The following is a 15,232-nucleotide window of genomic DNA, read 5'->3' as shown; positions in this document are numbered from 1 at the left end:
CTCTGAAAAAGCTTTAGAAAGGTTAGGTCCTAGTGTGAAAGCTTTGGTTAGACCTTTTAGCTCTATGACGCTGTGTTACCAGTATTGTTGCCTTCATGCTAAGTAATCTTAATGACCCAGGAACCTGTTATGCTCCTTCTACCTTCCCTTCTGATCAATAATTACTGATGTATATTTGCTTATAATACTTATGTATAAATGCTTCTTGATATATTTTTTTTAATTTTTTTTTTTTAAGATTTTGTTTATTTATTTGAGACAGAATGAGAGAGAGAGAGCACATGAGAGGGGGGAGGGTCAGAGGGAGAAGCAGGCTCCCTGCCGAGCAGGGAGCCCGACGCGGGACTTGATCCAGGGACTCCAGGATCTTGACCTGAGCCGAAGGCAGTCACTTAACCAACTGAGCCACCCAGGTGCCCCTTGATATATTATTTTTAACATCAATGGATAAGAGTGATTTTAGAGACTTCAATGAGATGATGTAAGTTTGGAAAAATGGGACAGATGTCATTCTCATTTTTATTTCATTGCCTCCTACTCTTTTTAACTTCCACTCTGATCTGATGTCCTATATAACTAAATCTCTTCTTGTAATTCATTATAGCAAACCCCCCTCCATTATCTGTATACATTTTTGAAAAGCGGAAGTATCAGAAAGGAAATATTGCAGTCCCATTGACTCTGGTGCATGTTCTTTTGGTGCCCATCAGTTTAATACGATGTTTAAAAATATGCCAAGGGCCTTTTCCCTCTACCAACTTCTATTTGGTGTAATGCTGATGATATTTGTTGCTTGTAGAACCTGACTTTTGAACTGAGTTTTAAAATGTCAAGTTATTGAAGACTTGTTTTGAATACTTTTGTCAATGGAGCCTTATAGCATGAAGGGTGGTTGTCTTCATTGGGGTTTTTCCAATAGCAGACATTTTGACAGGGATTATAATATAATAGCTGACTTGAGAGGTGATTCCAGAAAACACCAATGGGGAGTAAATAAGTGAAACAGAACATAAGGTGACATCATTACTCACCCACAAAGTTATTACTCAGGACAAATGAAATTTAAGACATCCCACAGGGGAATTTTGAGGGTCAGTGCAGAACATGCCTCAGAGTTATCTCCCCTAAAGATGACAAAACTGGAACATTTATCCACCAAATCCCCTTCTGTCCTTTGTCTTTAGCTGATTCCAGGGGCATTAACTCTGCCACTTCAGGCTTGCTCTGTGCTTGTAGGTCTGATCTCATAGCTGAAAAAAAGCCTTCAGGTAGAGTGAGGCTGAGTTGTTCCTGGCAAGTAAATTTTAGGTAGGTTGAAATGAGTGCTAAGGCACTGAATGGTCTGCCCCAATTGCATATCCTTCTGTCCAAAGATTAGTTTAAATGAGAATTAGAAATCTCATAAAACAGACACTAATTTGGAGTCAACAATTGGATGATCACTCGAGGGATGACCGGTGTTCCTGAAAGAATGGTCGGTGGGAACCTGGTATGAGGAATAATGACAGCACTACATAGGAGGAAAAACAAAAAGGAGAAGTGGTCAAACAGGTTAGTCTAACTAACTAAGTTAAACCATCTTAAGCAGCTTTAAGGACTGTGTCCTAATAAACACTATAGATTTCCAAAAACAGGTTTTTTTTCTAAATTACTTGATACGCAGCAATTACAAAACTAACTTAACCCTCTTCCTATGGCCCATCTCTCTGGGCTGATATTCCATGGAACATGCTTTGAAAAATACTGATCTAGCATAGTCCTCTCATGCAGTTGGAGATCAGAGGCCTTGTCTAGTCAAGGTCATACAGATGATTAGTGATTAAGCTGGGCCCTGGTCCAGTGCTTTCCATTCTACCCTGGTGTCTCATTTCAGCTCAAGTGATCCATAGCTCCTGTTTCCTGAGCCGTTTTCAGAAGGACTTCTTGGCGGGGGAGGGGGAATGATTGTCAAGCCCTCTAGTAAAAATATGTTCATGAAGTCTATCTAGTGAGCCGCTCAAGATAAAGAATCGTACATGTCTGGAGTTGGTCAAGAGGTTTGCCATACTTACTTGTAGGTTGGTTAAAGTGACGCATTTTTCTGATATTCTGCTCTAGGAAGAAAAGCAATAATATAAAGTTCCAGTTAGAATAATTTTATGCAGACTAGGAGTGGGTGCCCCCTGGCAGATACCACTGCAGGCAAAGGGACACAGGTACCGCTTGGCCTCATGCAATCAGGGAGGTACAGGCCAGTACAGATGTTCCCGGTATTTCCTCAGAGGCTGTAACTTACCCCAGATAGAGATTTTTAGGGAAGGAAAAGCTTTCCACTGTTCCGCTCTTCTTCTTTATTAACAATAAGAGCTGTCATATATTTGGGACACTTGCTTGTGATAGGGATTGTACTTGGCACTTTCTTTAATTTAGCTTACTTAATCTTAACAACAACGATGTGAAGAATGCACGATTATTCCTTTTTGTTTCTAATGCAAGTAAACGGAGGCTCGGAGAATGTGTTCAACTTGCCCATGGTCCCCAGCAGTGAACAAGAGATTCTATTCCAGAAATAGAAGCCCATCAGTGTTAGCCCATGTGCTCTTCTTCCTAGGGACTACATTGGTCTGTACTCATTAATATTACATCCTCAATAAGAAGACAACAAATCAAGAGAAAATGAAGCAAATCCAATTGGTAAACTTGATAGTGATAAATAGTGGTTAGTAACATGAACAAGTTACTCCTCATAAGAGAGTCAAACATCTACTATTCCCCAACTTCTTTGATGGTGTTCCTAAGAAAGACATTGCAGTTTGATTTGCCTGATGGAAAGTATAATCCCTGGATTGTGTTCTCCTTTACATAGGTGAACAGAACCTTTTAACTTAAGGAAAGTGTTTATCTTCTGCTTATTGCCCTAGAGAATAGCAATGCAACAATGCAGCCTTTTTACAGCTGTTCTTTAAAAATAAAAACCAAAACTGCATCCACACAAGCTTTAACCTGCACAGGTACAGCCAGTGATCCTAAAATAAGAAGCCATATGTTTGGAGACTAGAGAAATAAGAAGACAATAAATCAAACTTTCAGGCTTGCACATAGCTGAAGGGTGAAGCATTTGGTTTTGACTATGTTCCTTAGATGCCCTGATTGTGCTGGGTGCAGTTACAATCAGTGAATAATAGATAGATAGTGAACACAGGGATAAAAAGTGTTGGGGGGAGGGAGAATATTTTTTAAAGAGTCTAACAATTCCACAAAACTCAAAGAAGCAATGAGAGGTCTTAGAGAAAGGGTACGATAAATGGCAACTTTGGGGTATTCTTAACCATAAATGATACTCTCCTCCAAACTGAGGACAGAATTGGGCTCAATAAATGCCATGACAAAACTTTTCACGGGTACTTGGCTACCTGGGGAGCAAATGAGTCAATGTGAGATAGTCTCTGAAGATTCCCACAGTGCCTTGTGCCTTCAGTAAAGCTGAAGTTTCTGATGGGTCCAGAGGGCTGGCGAGAATGGAGAGGTACGGTTTGCCCTCTCCCCAGGACATTCACATTTCAGAGATAAGAAAAGAGGTTCTGACTAGCAAGCAGGTGGTGATGCTGTCATAGAGTATAGGGGAGGGATGGTAATGGAAATGTATTTCAAACCCTGACTTTGCAGATAATGGAAAGGCATTGCATATGGTAAATGGTCTTTGCAGGGGGCCCTGAGGTCGGCCAGCAACAGCTGAGGAAGGAGGTTTTAGACTAGAGAACAGTGGCTGAAATGGAACAGATGGAGGCTGTATCAGGCACGGAGGTCACACCAGCCCTAAGGAGAGAAGTTGGCATGAATTATGTTGCCACATTGTAAGTGCAAATATGTGATTGCTTAGCAAATTAAAGAGGTAATGAATGAAGGATGGATTGGAAGGTGACAAGTCAAAGTTGCCAGAGTTATCATATGTCATTTAATCACACTGACATTTCACAGGAATGAAGAAAATAGGATCAAGAGACAGCATACTTTAGTCCAAAGAGCGAATGAATTGAGGTGAGGCATACTGACAGTTTACTCCATAATAACTGTGTGAAATGAGCAAATGATTTATTGCTCTTTTTTCCTCTCCTTTTTAAGTAATGATGTTTTATAGCACCAACTATAATGCAAAGGGACAGAAATAGAGGATTACTCTAAACTCAGTGTAGTTATTACCAATGAAATCAATAATTACAAGCAGTTTTTCTCAAAATGGAATTGAGACGTGAATCATACTTACAGTGTGTAAATGCAATAACAACATATGGAAATTACATCAATGGTGAGATTTAGAAAGAAAGAAGAGGTTAAGGGCCTGAGTTTTGAATTCAGAGAGATTTGTGTTAAATCCAAGTTTTTCACTCACTAGCTGTATGATATTGATGGACATCTAGGCTTTATGGCTCTTAGTTTTCTTATCTGTAAAATGAAAATGATGCCTATTTCATCAGTGGTTGTAGACATTAAGTTAGATAGTATTTCCTAGCACATGGCATATAAATAGCACTCAGTAAGTGGTAGAGTGTGTACCTTTTTTTTTTCTTTAAAGATTTTTATTTATTTGAGAGAGAGAGAATGAGAGAGAGCACATGAGAGGGGTTAGGGTCAGAGGGAGAAGCAGGCTCCCCGCCGAGCAGGGAGCCCGATGCGGGACTCGATCCTGGGACTCCAGGATCATGACCTGAGCCGAAGGCAGTCGCCCAACCAACTGAGCCACCCAGGCACCCGAGTGTGTACCTTTCTTATGGCTTACCTTCACAAGTATAGGTGTATGGGACATGAGAAGAAAAGGGCAGAGGTAGATAGATTGTGAAGTACAAAACAGAACTATCTACTGGCCCAGTATAGGAGAAAACTCAGCATTGTGATGCAGGGGATTGTTTAATCACTATATCGTACACCTGAAATATTACACTCTATTTTAACTAACTGGAATTTAAATAAAAACAACTCATTATTGCCCATGGAATATATATCAGGGATCACTTTTGAGTAAGACTTTACTCATGGAGAATTGTGAACTGGAAGTCACAGTCATAGCAGCTCTCTACTTATTTGAAGGCTCAAAGCAGGCACCTGTTTTCATTGGATAAATAGTCATTCATATGTGGCTTGAATTCAAACTACTTTAGAGGCTTAAGTTACATGAGTAAACAAGACAAACTCCTGCCCTCATAGTACTTACATTCTAGTGTAGCAGATATTAAACCTAATCAATAGTAAATCATATGGTATTAGTAGTATAGCACATAATTTGGACATGTTTGGTCTTTTCCCATGAATTCTTCTGTTTGAGCTCTAGGGCTACTGAGAGCTGTATCGCCTGTGACACTGTTAATTTCACTCGGTAGTAGTGTGATGTTAGAAATTCAGTCCTAGGGAACTACTAATACAGGCTCAGAATATGGGAATTTTATGGTCTGGTAAAAATGACTATAGAAATGGACATGGCAATCATTGAAAATCTTTGAACATAATAATCGTCAATTTATCCAGAGGTAATAATATACCTCTGGGAAAAATGGGTTGACCTATCTAAAATCCTACCCTATTTTTATCATGTTTATGTTGATACACTATTTGATGATAAGGAGGGGTGCCTGGGTGGCTCAGTCGTTGGGCGTCTGCCTTCAGCTCAGAGTCCCGGGGTCCTGGGATCGAGCCCCGCATCGGGCTCCCTGCTCCTGTTCCTGCTCTCGCTGTGTGTCTCTCTCTGTCAAATAAATAAATAAAATCTTTAAAAATAATAATAATAATAATGATAAGGAAATGTCTCCTCACCGTTGGTTAACTAAATGGACATCACAATGAGATTGACAACATAACTGCCTGTCAAACCTGTAGGTTCTGAAATAGTAAAAGGTCTGCTGTAGATGGAACTACTTCCTCAACCAAGCACTTCTAAAGGTTAGTCTGGGCTTTTTCATCTAAGAATCCTAGACATACGTTAGCCTTTTCTAAACCCAACCATTTCTAAACCCAACCATTTATCAGTCAGTGTTTGTTTTGTTTCAGACAAGAGCATTCATTCTAGATAAGTAAAAAATTGATTTATCCAGAGGTATTTGATATCGTACAAAATGTCTACAAAGGACCATGTACCAACCTTGGATACTAGAGAGCTTGAAATTGAGAAAATGCCTATCATACCACAAAGCTGTTTCAGTGGAAATCCCACTGCTTTTTCTGCTAGTTAACTTGAGTCTATGGAAACAGGAAGGATAGGGCAGCACTTTTCTTAACTGATACGACAAACCCTACAACTCCATGAGACCATGCTTGCCAGGAGTCCTTTGTCACAGAATGTTAGCTTTTACCTCTTATGTCTCCTGCAGAAGAGTCTGCTTGATGGAAGCTGGTCAAATGTCTATACCTAACGCCAAGGAAACCTAGGAATGATCATTTAATAATTCTACCTAGGGTAAGCCTAGATTCATGATACCGGAGAACCACCAGAACAGGGCAGAGATATTCAAAAGACTTGGAGCTTCCATAAATGACAAATGTGTCTTAAGAACCATGTTCACATTTTTTTATCCAAGAATCTTTTCCTGATACCTTTGCAATTATTTTGATTCCATTAGTGCTTACTTCCCAAAAGGCCCAACTTGCACCTGTGGAAGAGCTTAATTGATGAAGAGGTGGCTATTTCTACTCTTCTCAGGGTGGCTGAGATGAAAATGGAAGTATGTTGGCCTGCCTACTTATTTTTATGTGCGTCCAGGCTAATATATATTGGTTATATTTACAATTAGAAAAGTTGCATAGTTTTTATTAGAGATGGTTCTTAAGTTTTATGTCTCAAGGAATCCTGTCAGCTAGATCCCCCTGCTGCTATCGTATTTCCTAACTGGTTTTGAACAGTGCTGGAACGAGTGCCACAGATGAGGTCTTTCTGTTCATTTCATCATGTACATAAGCTGTATTGAAAGTTTACAATGTCTTGCAAATTTGCTTAATTTAGTCTTATGTAAGAGGACGGAGGCTCTTCTGTTATGAAATATAGAAAGATGTAAGGCAAGTGAGTAGCATGGGATAGTTTAGTCCAGAAAATACATAATATTTTCTCTGGGGTGGGGGTGGGGAGCAACAGGATCCTATTTGGATTTTCATCATGATGACGGCTCTCACTCCAGCAATAGAGGGCTTGTGCTCTACAGAGTTTATATAGTAAAGGGCTAAGACAAAGCTTGGATCTTCCTCCCTGGTCTGTTTAATAAATGCCTGCAAGATGGAAAAATGAAAGACTTTCCCTAAAAAAGAAAGCTATTTTTCAGCTCCCAGTCCCATACCTCTCAAGTAAATGGACACTTACCTTATCCCATGCAGCTACGAAAAGGTAATTGGAGTCCAAAGTGTAAAGTATAATGGATGGTTCTCGAGGCATTTTGAAGTGGTTGGGCTGTGTTTTGCACTATATGTGTGATAACATTCTTTATGGCCTGGAATCTTTTGTGTAAGTTTGCTTTTAGAATTTAATAGGCTTAGAGTTAGAAAATTTGGACATCTCTCTCGGACATTCAAAGATGGCCTCTTTCTGACTCCCAGAGAAATCACTCCATGGAGATCTCTCACAAAAACCATGTTAGTATTATTTTGTTTATTTTTAGTTACAGGATAAAAAAGAATAAATAAAGTAGTCTCTCTGCCTTTGGTATTTTCTCACGTGGTAAGATCTGAGCTTCTAAACCTGGGGGCTGGTCAGCTCCAATGAAAAGGTCAGGTTTTCATCCATGTATCCAAAACTTCCAACCCCTCAGTTAATGAACTGAGCTGTACTCTCACAAGACCTTAATCATAAACATTACTTGAATAGCTACTCTGCCAGGTACAGATGATTCCCTTCCTCAACAGCATCAGAGTATATTCATTTGTTATTGCTTTTAAGCCTAGCAGTATTCTAAGAGGTGGAGAATTAAAGGAATTTACTGGCTATGGTCTTCCCTCCTGTCCATTTCTAAAAGTACCTAGATCATATTCTTCCCTTTTATCTCCGTGGAAGAGGAACTCTGTGAATGCATGCCAGGCAGTGCAGCGGGCTCTGTCCATGTATGATCCGTATTTGATTCCAAGGTCAACATGAGCTGAATTTAATGATAATTTTTTTCTTTCTATTATAGTTGCAATATGTGATCATTGGCGACCACTTAAGAGTTTTCTCTGAAACCCAGAACCTGCCTATGCTCTTGACCCAAATGCTCCTAATTCTTACAGAAAATGATTCATTTTTCTCATTTCTAGTTTCAATTATTTTCTTCACTCTTCTTTCCCCTCCTTCTACAGTTGTTCTCCAATCTCCCAATTTTCATCTCTTTCACAGTACTTCTGATTTTCTCCTCTTTTCCCTTCACTACCAAACTTTTAGATTGTTGTGTACATTCATGTTTATTTAACAGTTCTGGTTCAGTACACTAGCAACTATTTTCAGACTTAATGAAAACAGTTCTTACAGAAGCTAGTGCAGTCTATCTTACTACCGTATAGCTCTTGTTCACTCTTCTGCTTTCCTCCTTTGTGTGGCCAGTGATACTCCTAAGGAAATTTTCCTTTAGGTCCTTGATAGCACGGTCTTCCTGTTCTTCTTCCAATTCTTTCACTGTTATTCCTTCATCTCCAAACCTAGGTTCTCTTGCTAACCAAGCACCTTGTACACTGGTATACCCTATTGATCTCTCATTTCTCTTTTTTGTCTCCAGAATCTTTCCCTGATTCATGGCATTTACCCCCTTACCTCTCATCACGAATATTCTCTATCCCAAAACTATCTTGAGAAACCTTTTAGTCACATGGATGTTGAATGAATGACTCCTATACACTATATGCCCAATGTATAATTTTTTTCAGACGTATTACTTTAAGCTGCCACATACACAGTCCTAACTTTTTATTTTTGCCTTCTTGCTTTGAAGAGGGACATATTTATATGAAGCTGTAGTAGTTGTGTTATAATCTTGAAACCGAAAGCAAACAAACATGGGAAGGATGGTAGATTCAAAATATGACAAGAGTCTGCACCCCTGAAGGTGTTTTTGAGTAGCAGGACTCATCCCAATACCTACCAATATCTGGAATTCATTTATGAAAGTAACAAAAGCCCCTCTTTAAGCTAATATTAGTGGAAAATGTGTGATATACAGAATGCATTCGTATATGATACATTAATCTTCCTTCTCTCCAACATCTCCTTCCACCTCTAAATCTGTTCCTTATATTTATTTCTCTAATAACAATGATTTCACCATCCAAACAATAGTGAAAGCTTTTTAACCACTGTGATTTAATTCTTCTTCAACCTGAACAACAGTTTGGTCCCCAGATATATTTGATCTTTCCCTGCTTCCATTCCCATTGTCATTCATAAGAAACCATTGGACAATTTCAACTATTTTCTCGCTGGTATTCTACCTTCAGTGTTCTCTCACACCCAAAGCATGTTCTTTTCCAGGGATTCTCAAACTATCATATCGATCATCATATAGTTACATCTTGTCATTTTTTTTTTTTGTTACTACTAACAAAGCTGCAACGTTTTTGAGTGATTTGTATCCTTCATATAATGAAGATACTAGGGTAATTCTTTAAAATAAAAATTTCTTAAGCAAAACTATTTTTTTTGAGAGCTAGGGTAAAGGGCTAAATGTAGCTAGTGAGTTAGTAATCATTTTAGATAAATCCCTTGGGAATATTTTTTTCTTTCCACGTGAACATTATCTTCCATGTGTGTTAGGGCAGGGAAAGGAAATTGAGGATCATGATATAAAAATACATTTTCTTAGCGTGACAAAAAAAATGTAAAGTTTTGAATGAGTCCTTTGCTCTATATATGCTTAACATCCTCTTCCTCCATCACTTTATACAACCCTAGCATTCTTTCCTATTTCCCTGCTTTGAATACCATGCTGTCTGTATCTGAATTATCCTTTCTCCAACTTGTAAACACAGCATCTCACCTCTTCCAGGAAGCCTTCTTCACATACAACCCAGACCTGAATGAATCTCCGTCATTTGAATATACTTGTATTATGGTACTCACCCTCATATATTGTAACTACAACATTATTCCCCACTGTCAAATTTACCTAAAGCACAGTCTATATCTGTTTTTAAGTAGCATTTATGTCAATTAAGAAATATTTGGTCTAGTAAAAATTGTTTCATGTTTGTTTTTGCAATGCTCATCAGCCATGGCCACAAGAGAAGATACAGGAGAGGCTGAGGAAAAACAGTTTCTTATACCCACAGGTCCTAGAGACAGGAGCATGCCCTGCATGGCCACATAAAACAGCAGGGTAGCCAAGAGGCAGAAGGAGCAAGATCAAGGGGAGAATCTAGGCCATTGTTTTTATTGGGGTTTCCATAGGAAGGTTGAGACAAAGTAAATAGTTCAGGATTGGCTAGGCTCTAATCCATATGCGCAGTCTCTAGGTGCCTGGCACCCAGCCCTGGGATGATTAAGGCGGAGGGAGGAACAGTGCTTCCTGATTGTACCAGCCAGGTAAAGGAGATAAGTCTCTGTATCCATTAGTTTACTTATCAAAGGCATGCTCTAGGCTGAGCCTTTTGCTATCTGTAAGAACCAGCTAGCATCTCTCCCCAGACAGAAAAGTCACAACGTAAGAATGGGAAATAAAAACTATAAACAGTACAGAAATGAATTATCCCATACAAATAATTAGAAAGATGAAAGTTGGTACTAGTCAAGAAGCCTCAATAGAAGGTAAAGGGTTATAGTGAAGTTTAGGAGAGAAATGTAGACAGCCCAGGAAAGCAAATGTTAGCACATAACTGTAAATGTCTCTTAGCAAACTGAAAGCTAAGATGCTTGTAAAAGATGGTGATGCTTTGACGTTATATCTTTAGAATCAGGAGTGGTTTCACTAATTCTGCATAGTACAATTGACCCTTGACAACATGGGTTTGAGCTGTGCAGGTCCAGTTGTACATGAATTTTTTTTCTGATAAACAATATAGTACCGTAAATATATTTTCTTTTTTTTTTTTTTAAGAGAGAGACAGAGTGTGTGTGAGCAAGGAGGGACAGAGGGAAAAGGAGAGAGAGAATCTTAAGCAGGCTCCACACTCAGCACGGAGTTGGAAGGGGGGCTCAATCTCACAACCCTAAGATCATGACCTGAGCCAAAATCAAGAGTTGGATGCTTAGCTGACCAAGCCACCCAGGCACCCGTTTTCTTTTTTTTTATTATTATGTTCAGTTAGCTAACATAGGGTACACCATCAGTTTTTGAGGTACTGTTCATCACAACACGTGCCCTCCTTAATACCCATCACCCTATCCGCCCACCCCCCTCCCTTCTGTAACTCCCAGTTTGTTACCCCTTATGATTTTCTTAATAACATTTTTCCTTTCTCTAGGTTACTTTATTGTAAGAATATGGCATATAATACATATATAAAATGTGTTAATTGATATTTAATGTTATGGATAAGGCTTCTGGTCAACAGGAAGCTCTAAGTGATTTACATTTTTGAATAGCCAAAGTTACATGCAGATTTTTGACTATGTGGGGGGTTGGCACCCCTACATAAGCAAAGCTCAGAAAGCTAAACCAAGCACCTAAGAAAGGGTTAAGGTAACAAAAAGCCATATGTGGTCACTGCCAACTGGGGTCAAGCACCACAAACTTTTATTGAAGGGCACCATCTTGAACTGCATTAAACAAAATCATTTAATATCTGAGGAGAAGGGAAAAGGATTCCTCTATTGAGGAAAAGCAGCAGAAATATATTAAATGGGGGAAGAGAAGCCAAGGGGCAATTTCAGAAGTAGCAAGAGACAGACTGAAATTGTAAAGTAAAGCAACCAAATACAAAGTGGACCAAATTGAAAGCTTTGGAAAACTTTTTAAACACTTTAGAATTATTTTTTTATTAAAACTTGCCTTCCCGGGCACCTGAAGCGTCTGCCTTGGCTCAGGTCATGATCTCAGGGTCCTGGGATCGAGTCCCATATTGGGTTCTCAGCGGGGAGCCTGTTTATCCCTCTCCCTGCCATTCTGCCTGCTTGTGCTCACTCTGTCAAATAAATAATAAAAATCTTTAAAAAAAAAAAAAAAAACTTGCCTTCCCTTCTAGGGGCACCTTAATGGCTCACAGTGGGCCGAGTGTCCAATTCTTGATTTCAGCTCAGGTCATGATCTTAGGGTCCTAAGACTGAGCCCCATGTTGGGCTCTGCACTCCATGCGGAGTCTGCTTGTCCCTCACTCTCAAATAAATATTAAAAAAAAAATTGCCTTCTATTAATAATTTTAGCTGCCGATAATGTGAAGCAAGCACAGTTCAGAGGATGTATTAATTCATGTAATGTTCATAGTAATCTTGTGAAGTATGAAATATTAATACCCTTTTACAGATGAGACCCTGGTCCTCAGAAAAAGGAAGAGAATACTGGAGTCAACGCAGACCTCCTAATCTCTATGGTGAATGCTCTTAGCCACTCCACTATAATATCTCCTTGTTCAAAGGGGTACTTGAAAGTATATGACAAAGAATAGAAATGACAAGCCCTACAAGGAAAAAGTTATTGTTTGTTAGTAGTTCCTGGGCCTTTTAATTGAGCTAGATGCAGATTAAGAAATGGGATTGAAAAGGTAAATAAAGAAAAAAATTAATAAACTTCTTATCATAACATTAGACACTTGTAAGGACCTTAGAGTTTCCATTCACCAGAATATTTAATAAGGCAAGAAACAATGCATACACAGAATTATATATCTCAGTATGTCAGTTATCTTTCTCTTCGCCTGCCACTATAGACATGCACTCATTTGTAGCCTTTGCCTCTATTTTCTGACACATAAGGAAAAGGAGTATTTGGTAAAGCATGTAAAATGCAATCAGTTGGCTTTAGACAAATATTTTAGTTCCAGAATGTTTATAGCATGTGTTTTGATGTTTCCAAATTACCATATGCTTTTATTATAAACAAGGACTGCTTCATTTGTTGAATAGCAATGATACATTATGTTGACTGTTTCTGACACTGAGTTTGAAACTTAAAAGGGAAAAAGTAACCTCTGAATATTCTCAACCTTGCCTTCCCTGTTTTAGAGATAAAAGCTGTTTGCATTTTACCACCTACTGTTACTATAGTGTCTTTCTCAAATTTGTTTCAATCACCACTGGGCAAAGACATAATTTTTTTTAATCCGTAAATATTGACTTCAAATTTTTTAAAAATTTCTACATTGCTAAGTGGGTAGGAAAAATATTGCTACAATCATAACCCCCCTAGTTTTCAATTTCATAGTACAAACCACCTTACTTTAAAAACTTAAAAGCAATTCTTCATGCAACTGAATCCTAGCTGGAGTTGTGTGGGATGACGTGGCAAAAGCTGAAATGAACGACTCCAACATCCCAGAACTGTGTCTGCCTGACAGAGCAATGTATACAAACCCGTTCCTGTCTTTTATTGGGCTGCACCAAGTGTACAATTCTCCAGTGAGCCCAGGAGTCAGAAACTGTCAATTACAAAGAAATGGTTGGCAGACTGAATGAATATTTGTGTGTAATTATCACAGCATCCACCAGCAGCAAAGACTCCGGAATGGTGCACACAAATGTTAGTGTCCTTTCCCTGCATAAAACACCCATTTTTACACTGTGTGATATCAATGCCTAACAGAGGTGATGAGGCAGGATGCAGGCAATTTATTTTGCCAGCCACATGTAACCGGAGATGTTACTCATCACTGAACAGTGACTGCTTTTGCCAAAAGCATTATTTTCAAATATTTAAGAGTCTCAGCTTTCCTTTGGCCATCCTAGAGCTCCCTTCTCCTCTAGCTTTATAGTCCTAAAGGACAATGGTCAGGACATGCTTTTAAACAGTCATAAGCTCTCAAACAATGAGCCTTTCTAGAGTCCCTTTTCCTCATATATAAAGATGGAGTTGATATTCTAATTCAGATATTTTATGATATTGTAATATCCATATTTCCTTCCAGCAAAACCTTCAGAGGGGAAAGTCCAAACTTGATGGCTCTATGAAATGCATTGTTAGTGGCATCAGCAATCCACCTTTGTACAAGCTCTTTAGGTTGTTCAGAGAGGAGGAAAAATAAGAATTAGCACCTTCCCTAAGAGTGGTGGTTTTTTTCTGAACTATACTTCTTCTAAAAATAATAGTTTTTCATTTTTTGTGGTCACTCTTTTGAAAATCTAAAAAGGGTCTGCATCTTCTTGCCAAAAAAATTTATTACATGTTCATGTGTATACACATACCCATGATGCATATGATTTGTGCCATCATAAAGGGTCTGTTGCTTAGAAGATTCTCACAGTTACTTTATTATCTGATGTCACTATCTTGAATTATTAACAATTCTGAATTTTTCTTTTGTAAGAGAAGTCCAATGGGATAATGCAAAGGAGCAGAGGAGAATGGGAAATAGGTGTGTGTCCCCTGTGCTTGCCATTTTATTTGCATATAGAATTCACAATGCCTGAGGACCACAGAATGCCGGTGGAACCACAATGTGTGGGGGTGCAGCAAGATTCAAAGCAAGAACAAGGTAAATGTGTATATCTACTACTGATGCGCAAGGGTACCAAGAGGCCAGGCTTTCAGATCAAACCAGAACTTGTTCCAAATACAGAAAGGTGACAGTGGTGTTCTAAGAACCACACATAACCAAAGAATCCTACTGTATCCTTACTTGTTTCTGCTACTTCCCTGTATTAGCCAATAACCTACACTGGAAACAATGACATAGAAAGACAGGGCAACCCATAGTCCTTTTTTTCCATTAAGTCCTTCCTGACACATCAGAAAGCTATAAGTAGTGAGTGTGGATAGAGTATATTTGTACCAAAAAGTGAAGTAAAAACAGTTGTGTTAGTTTTGTGCAGTGTTTTTGCTATTCTGGTGAGAACAAAATACATATATACAAACTACAAAGGAAGAATTGAGCAAGTTTGGTAATTCTGCATACAGGTTAAATGCTTTAATATTTGCATTTAAAATTTGCAATGCACAATATAGAGATGGCCCTTGAACAGTATGGGAGTTAGGCATACCAACCCCCCAACACACTAAAAAAAAAAAAAAAACCACATTAAACTTTTAACTCCCTAAAAACTTAACTACTAACAGCCTACTGTTTACCAGAGGCCTTACCATAACATAAACAATTAATTGATTAACACATATAACATACAAAATAAGTATTAAATACTGTATTCTTACAATAAAGTAAGCTAGAGAAA

General features: G+C 38.6%; 1 long non-coding RNA gene across 1 annotated transcript in view; it reads right to left on the bottom strand.

Moving 5' to 3' along the window:
* Positions 1-1,485: 1,485 nt before the first annotated feature.
* Positions 1,486-15,232, bottom strand: part of LOC110590453 — an 85,615-nt gene continuing 71,868 nt past the window's right edge. The window contains exons 2-3 of the long non-coding RNA XR_002480951.1: positions 2,052-2,088; positions 1,486-1,510 (exon numbers count right to left, since the gene is read on the bottom strand). This is a non-coding gene — a long non-coding RNA (uncharacterized LOC110590453). The remainder of the gene's footprint in view (positions 1,511-2,051; positions 2,089-15,232) is intronic.

This window comes from Neomonachus schauinslandi, chromosome 10, assembly GCF_002201575.2.
Source record: "Neomonachus schauinslandi chromosome 10, ASM220157v2, whole genome shotgun sequence".
In the NCBI taxonomy this organism is placed as follows: domain Eukaryota; kingdom Metazoa; phylum Chordata; class Mammalia; order Carnivora; family Phocidae; genus Neomonachus; species Neomonachus schauinslandi.
The sequence above is the reverse complement of the archived record's forward strand: the minus strand, read 5'-3'. Positions and strand labels throughout refer to the sequence as shown.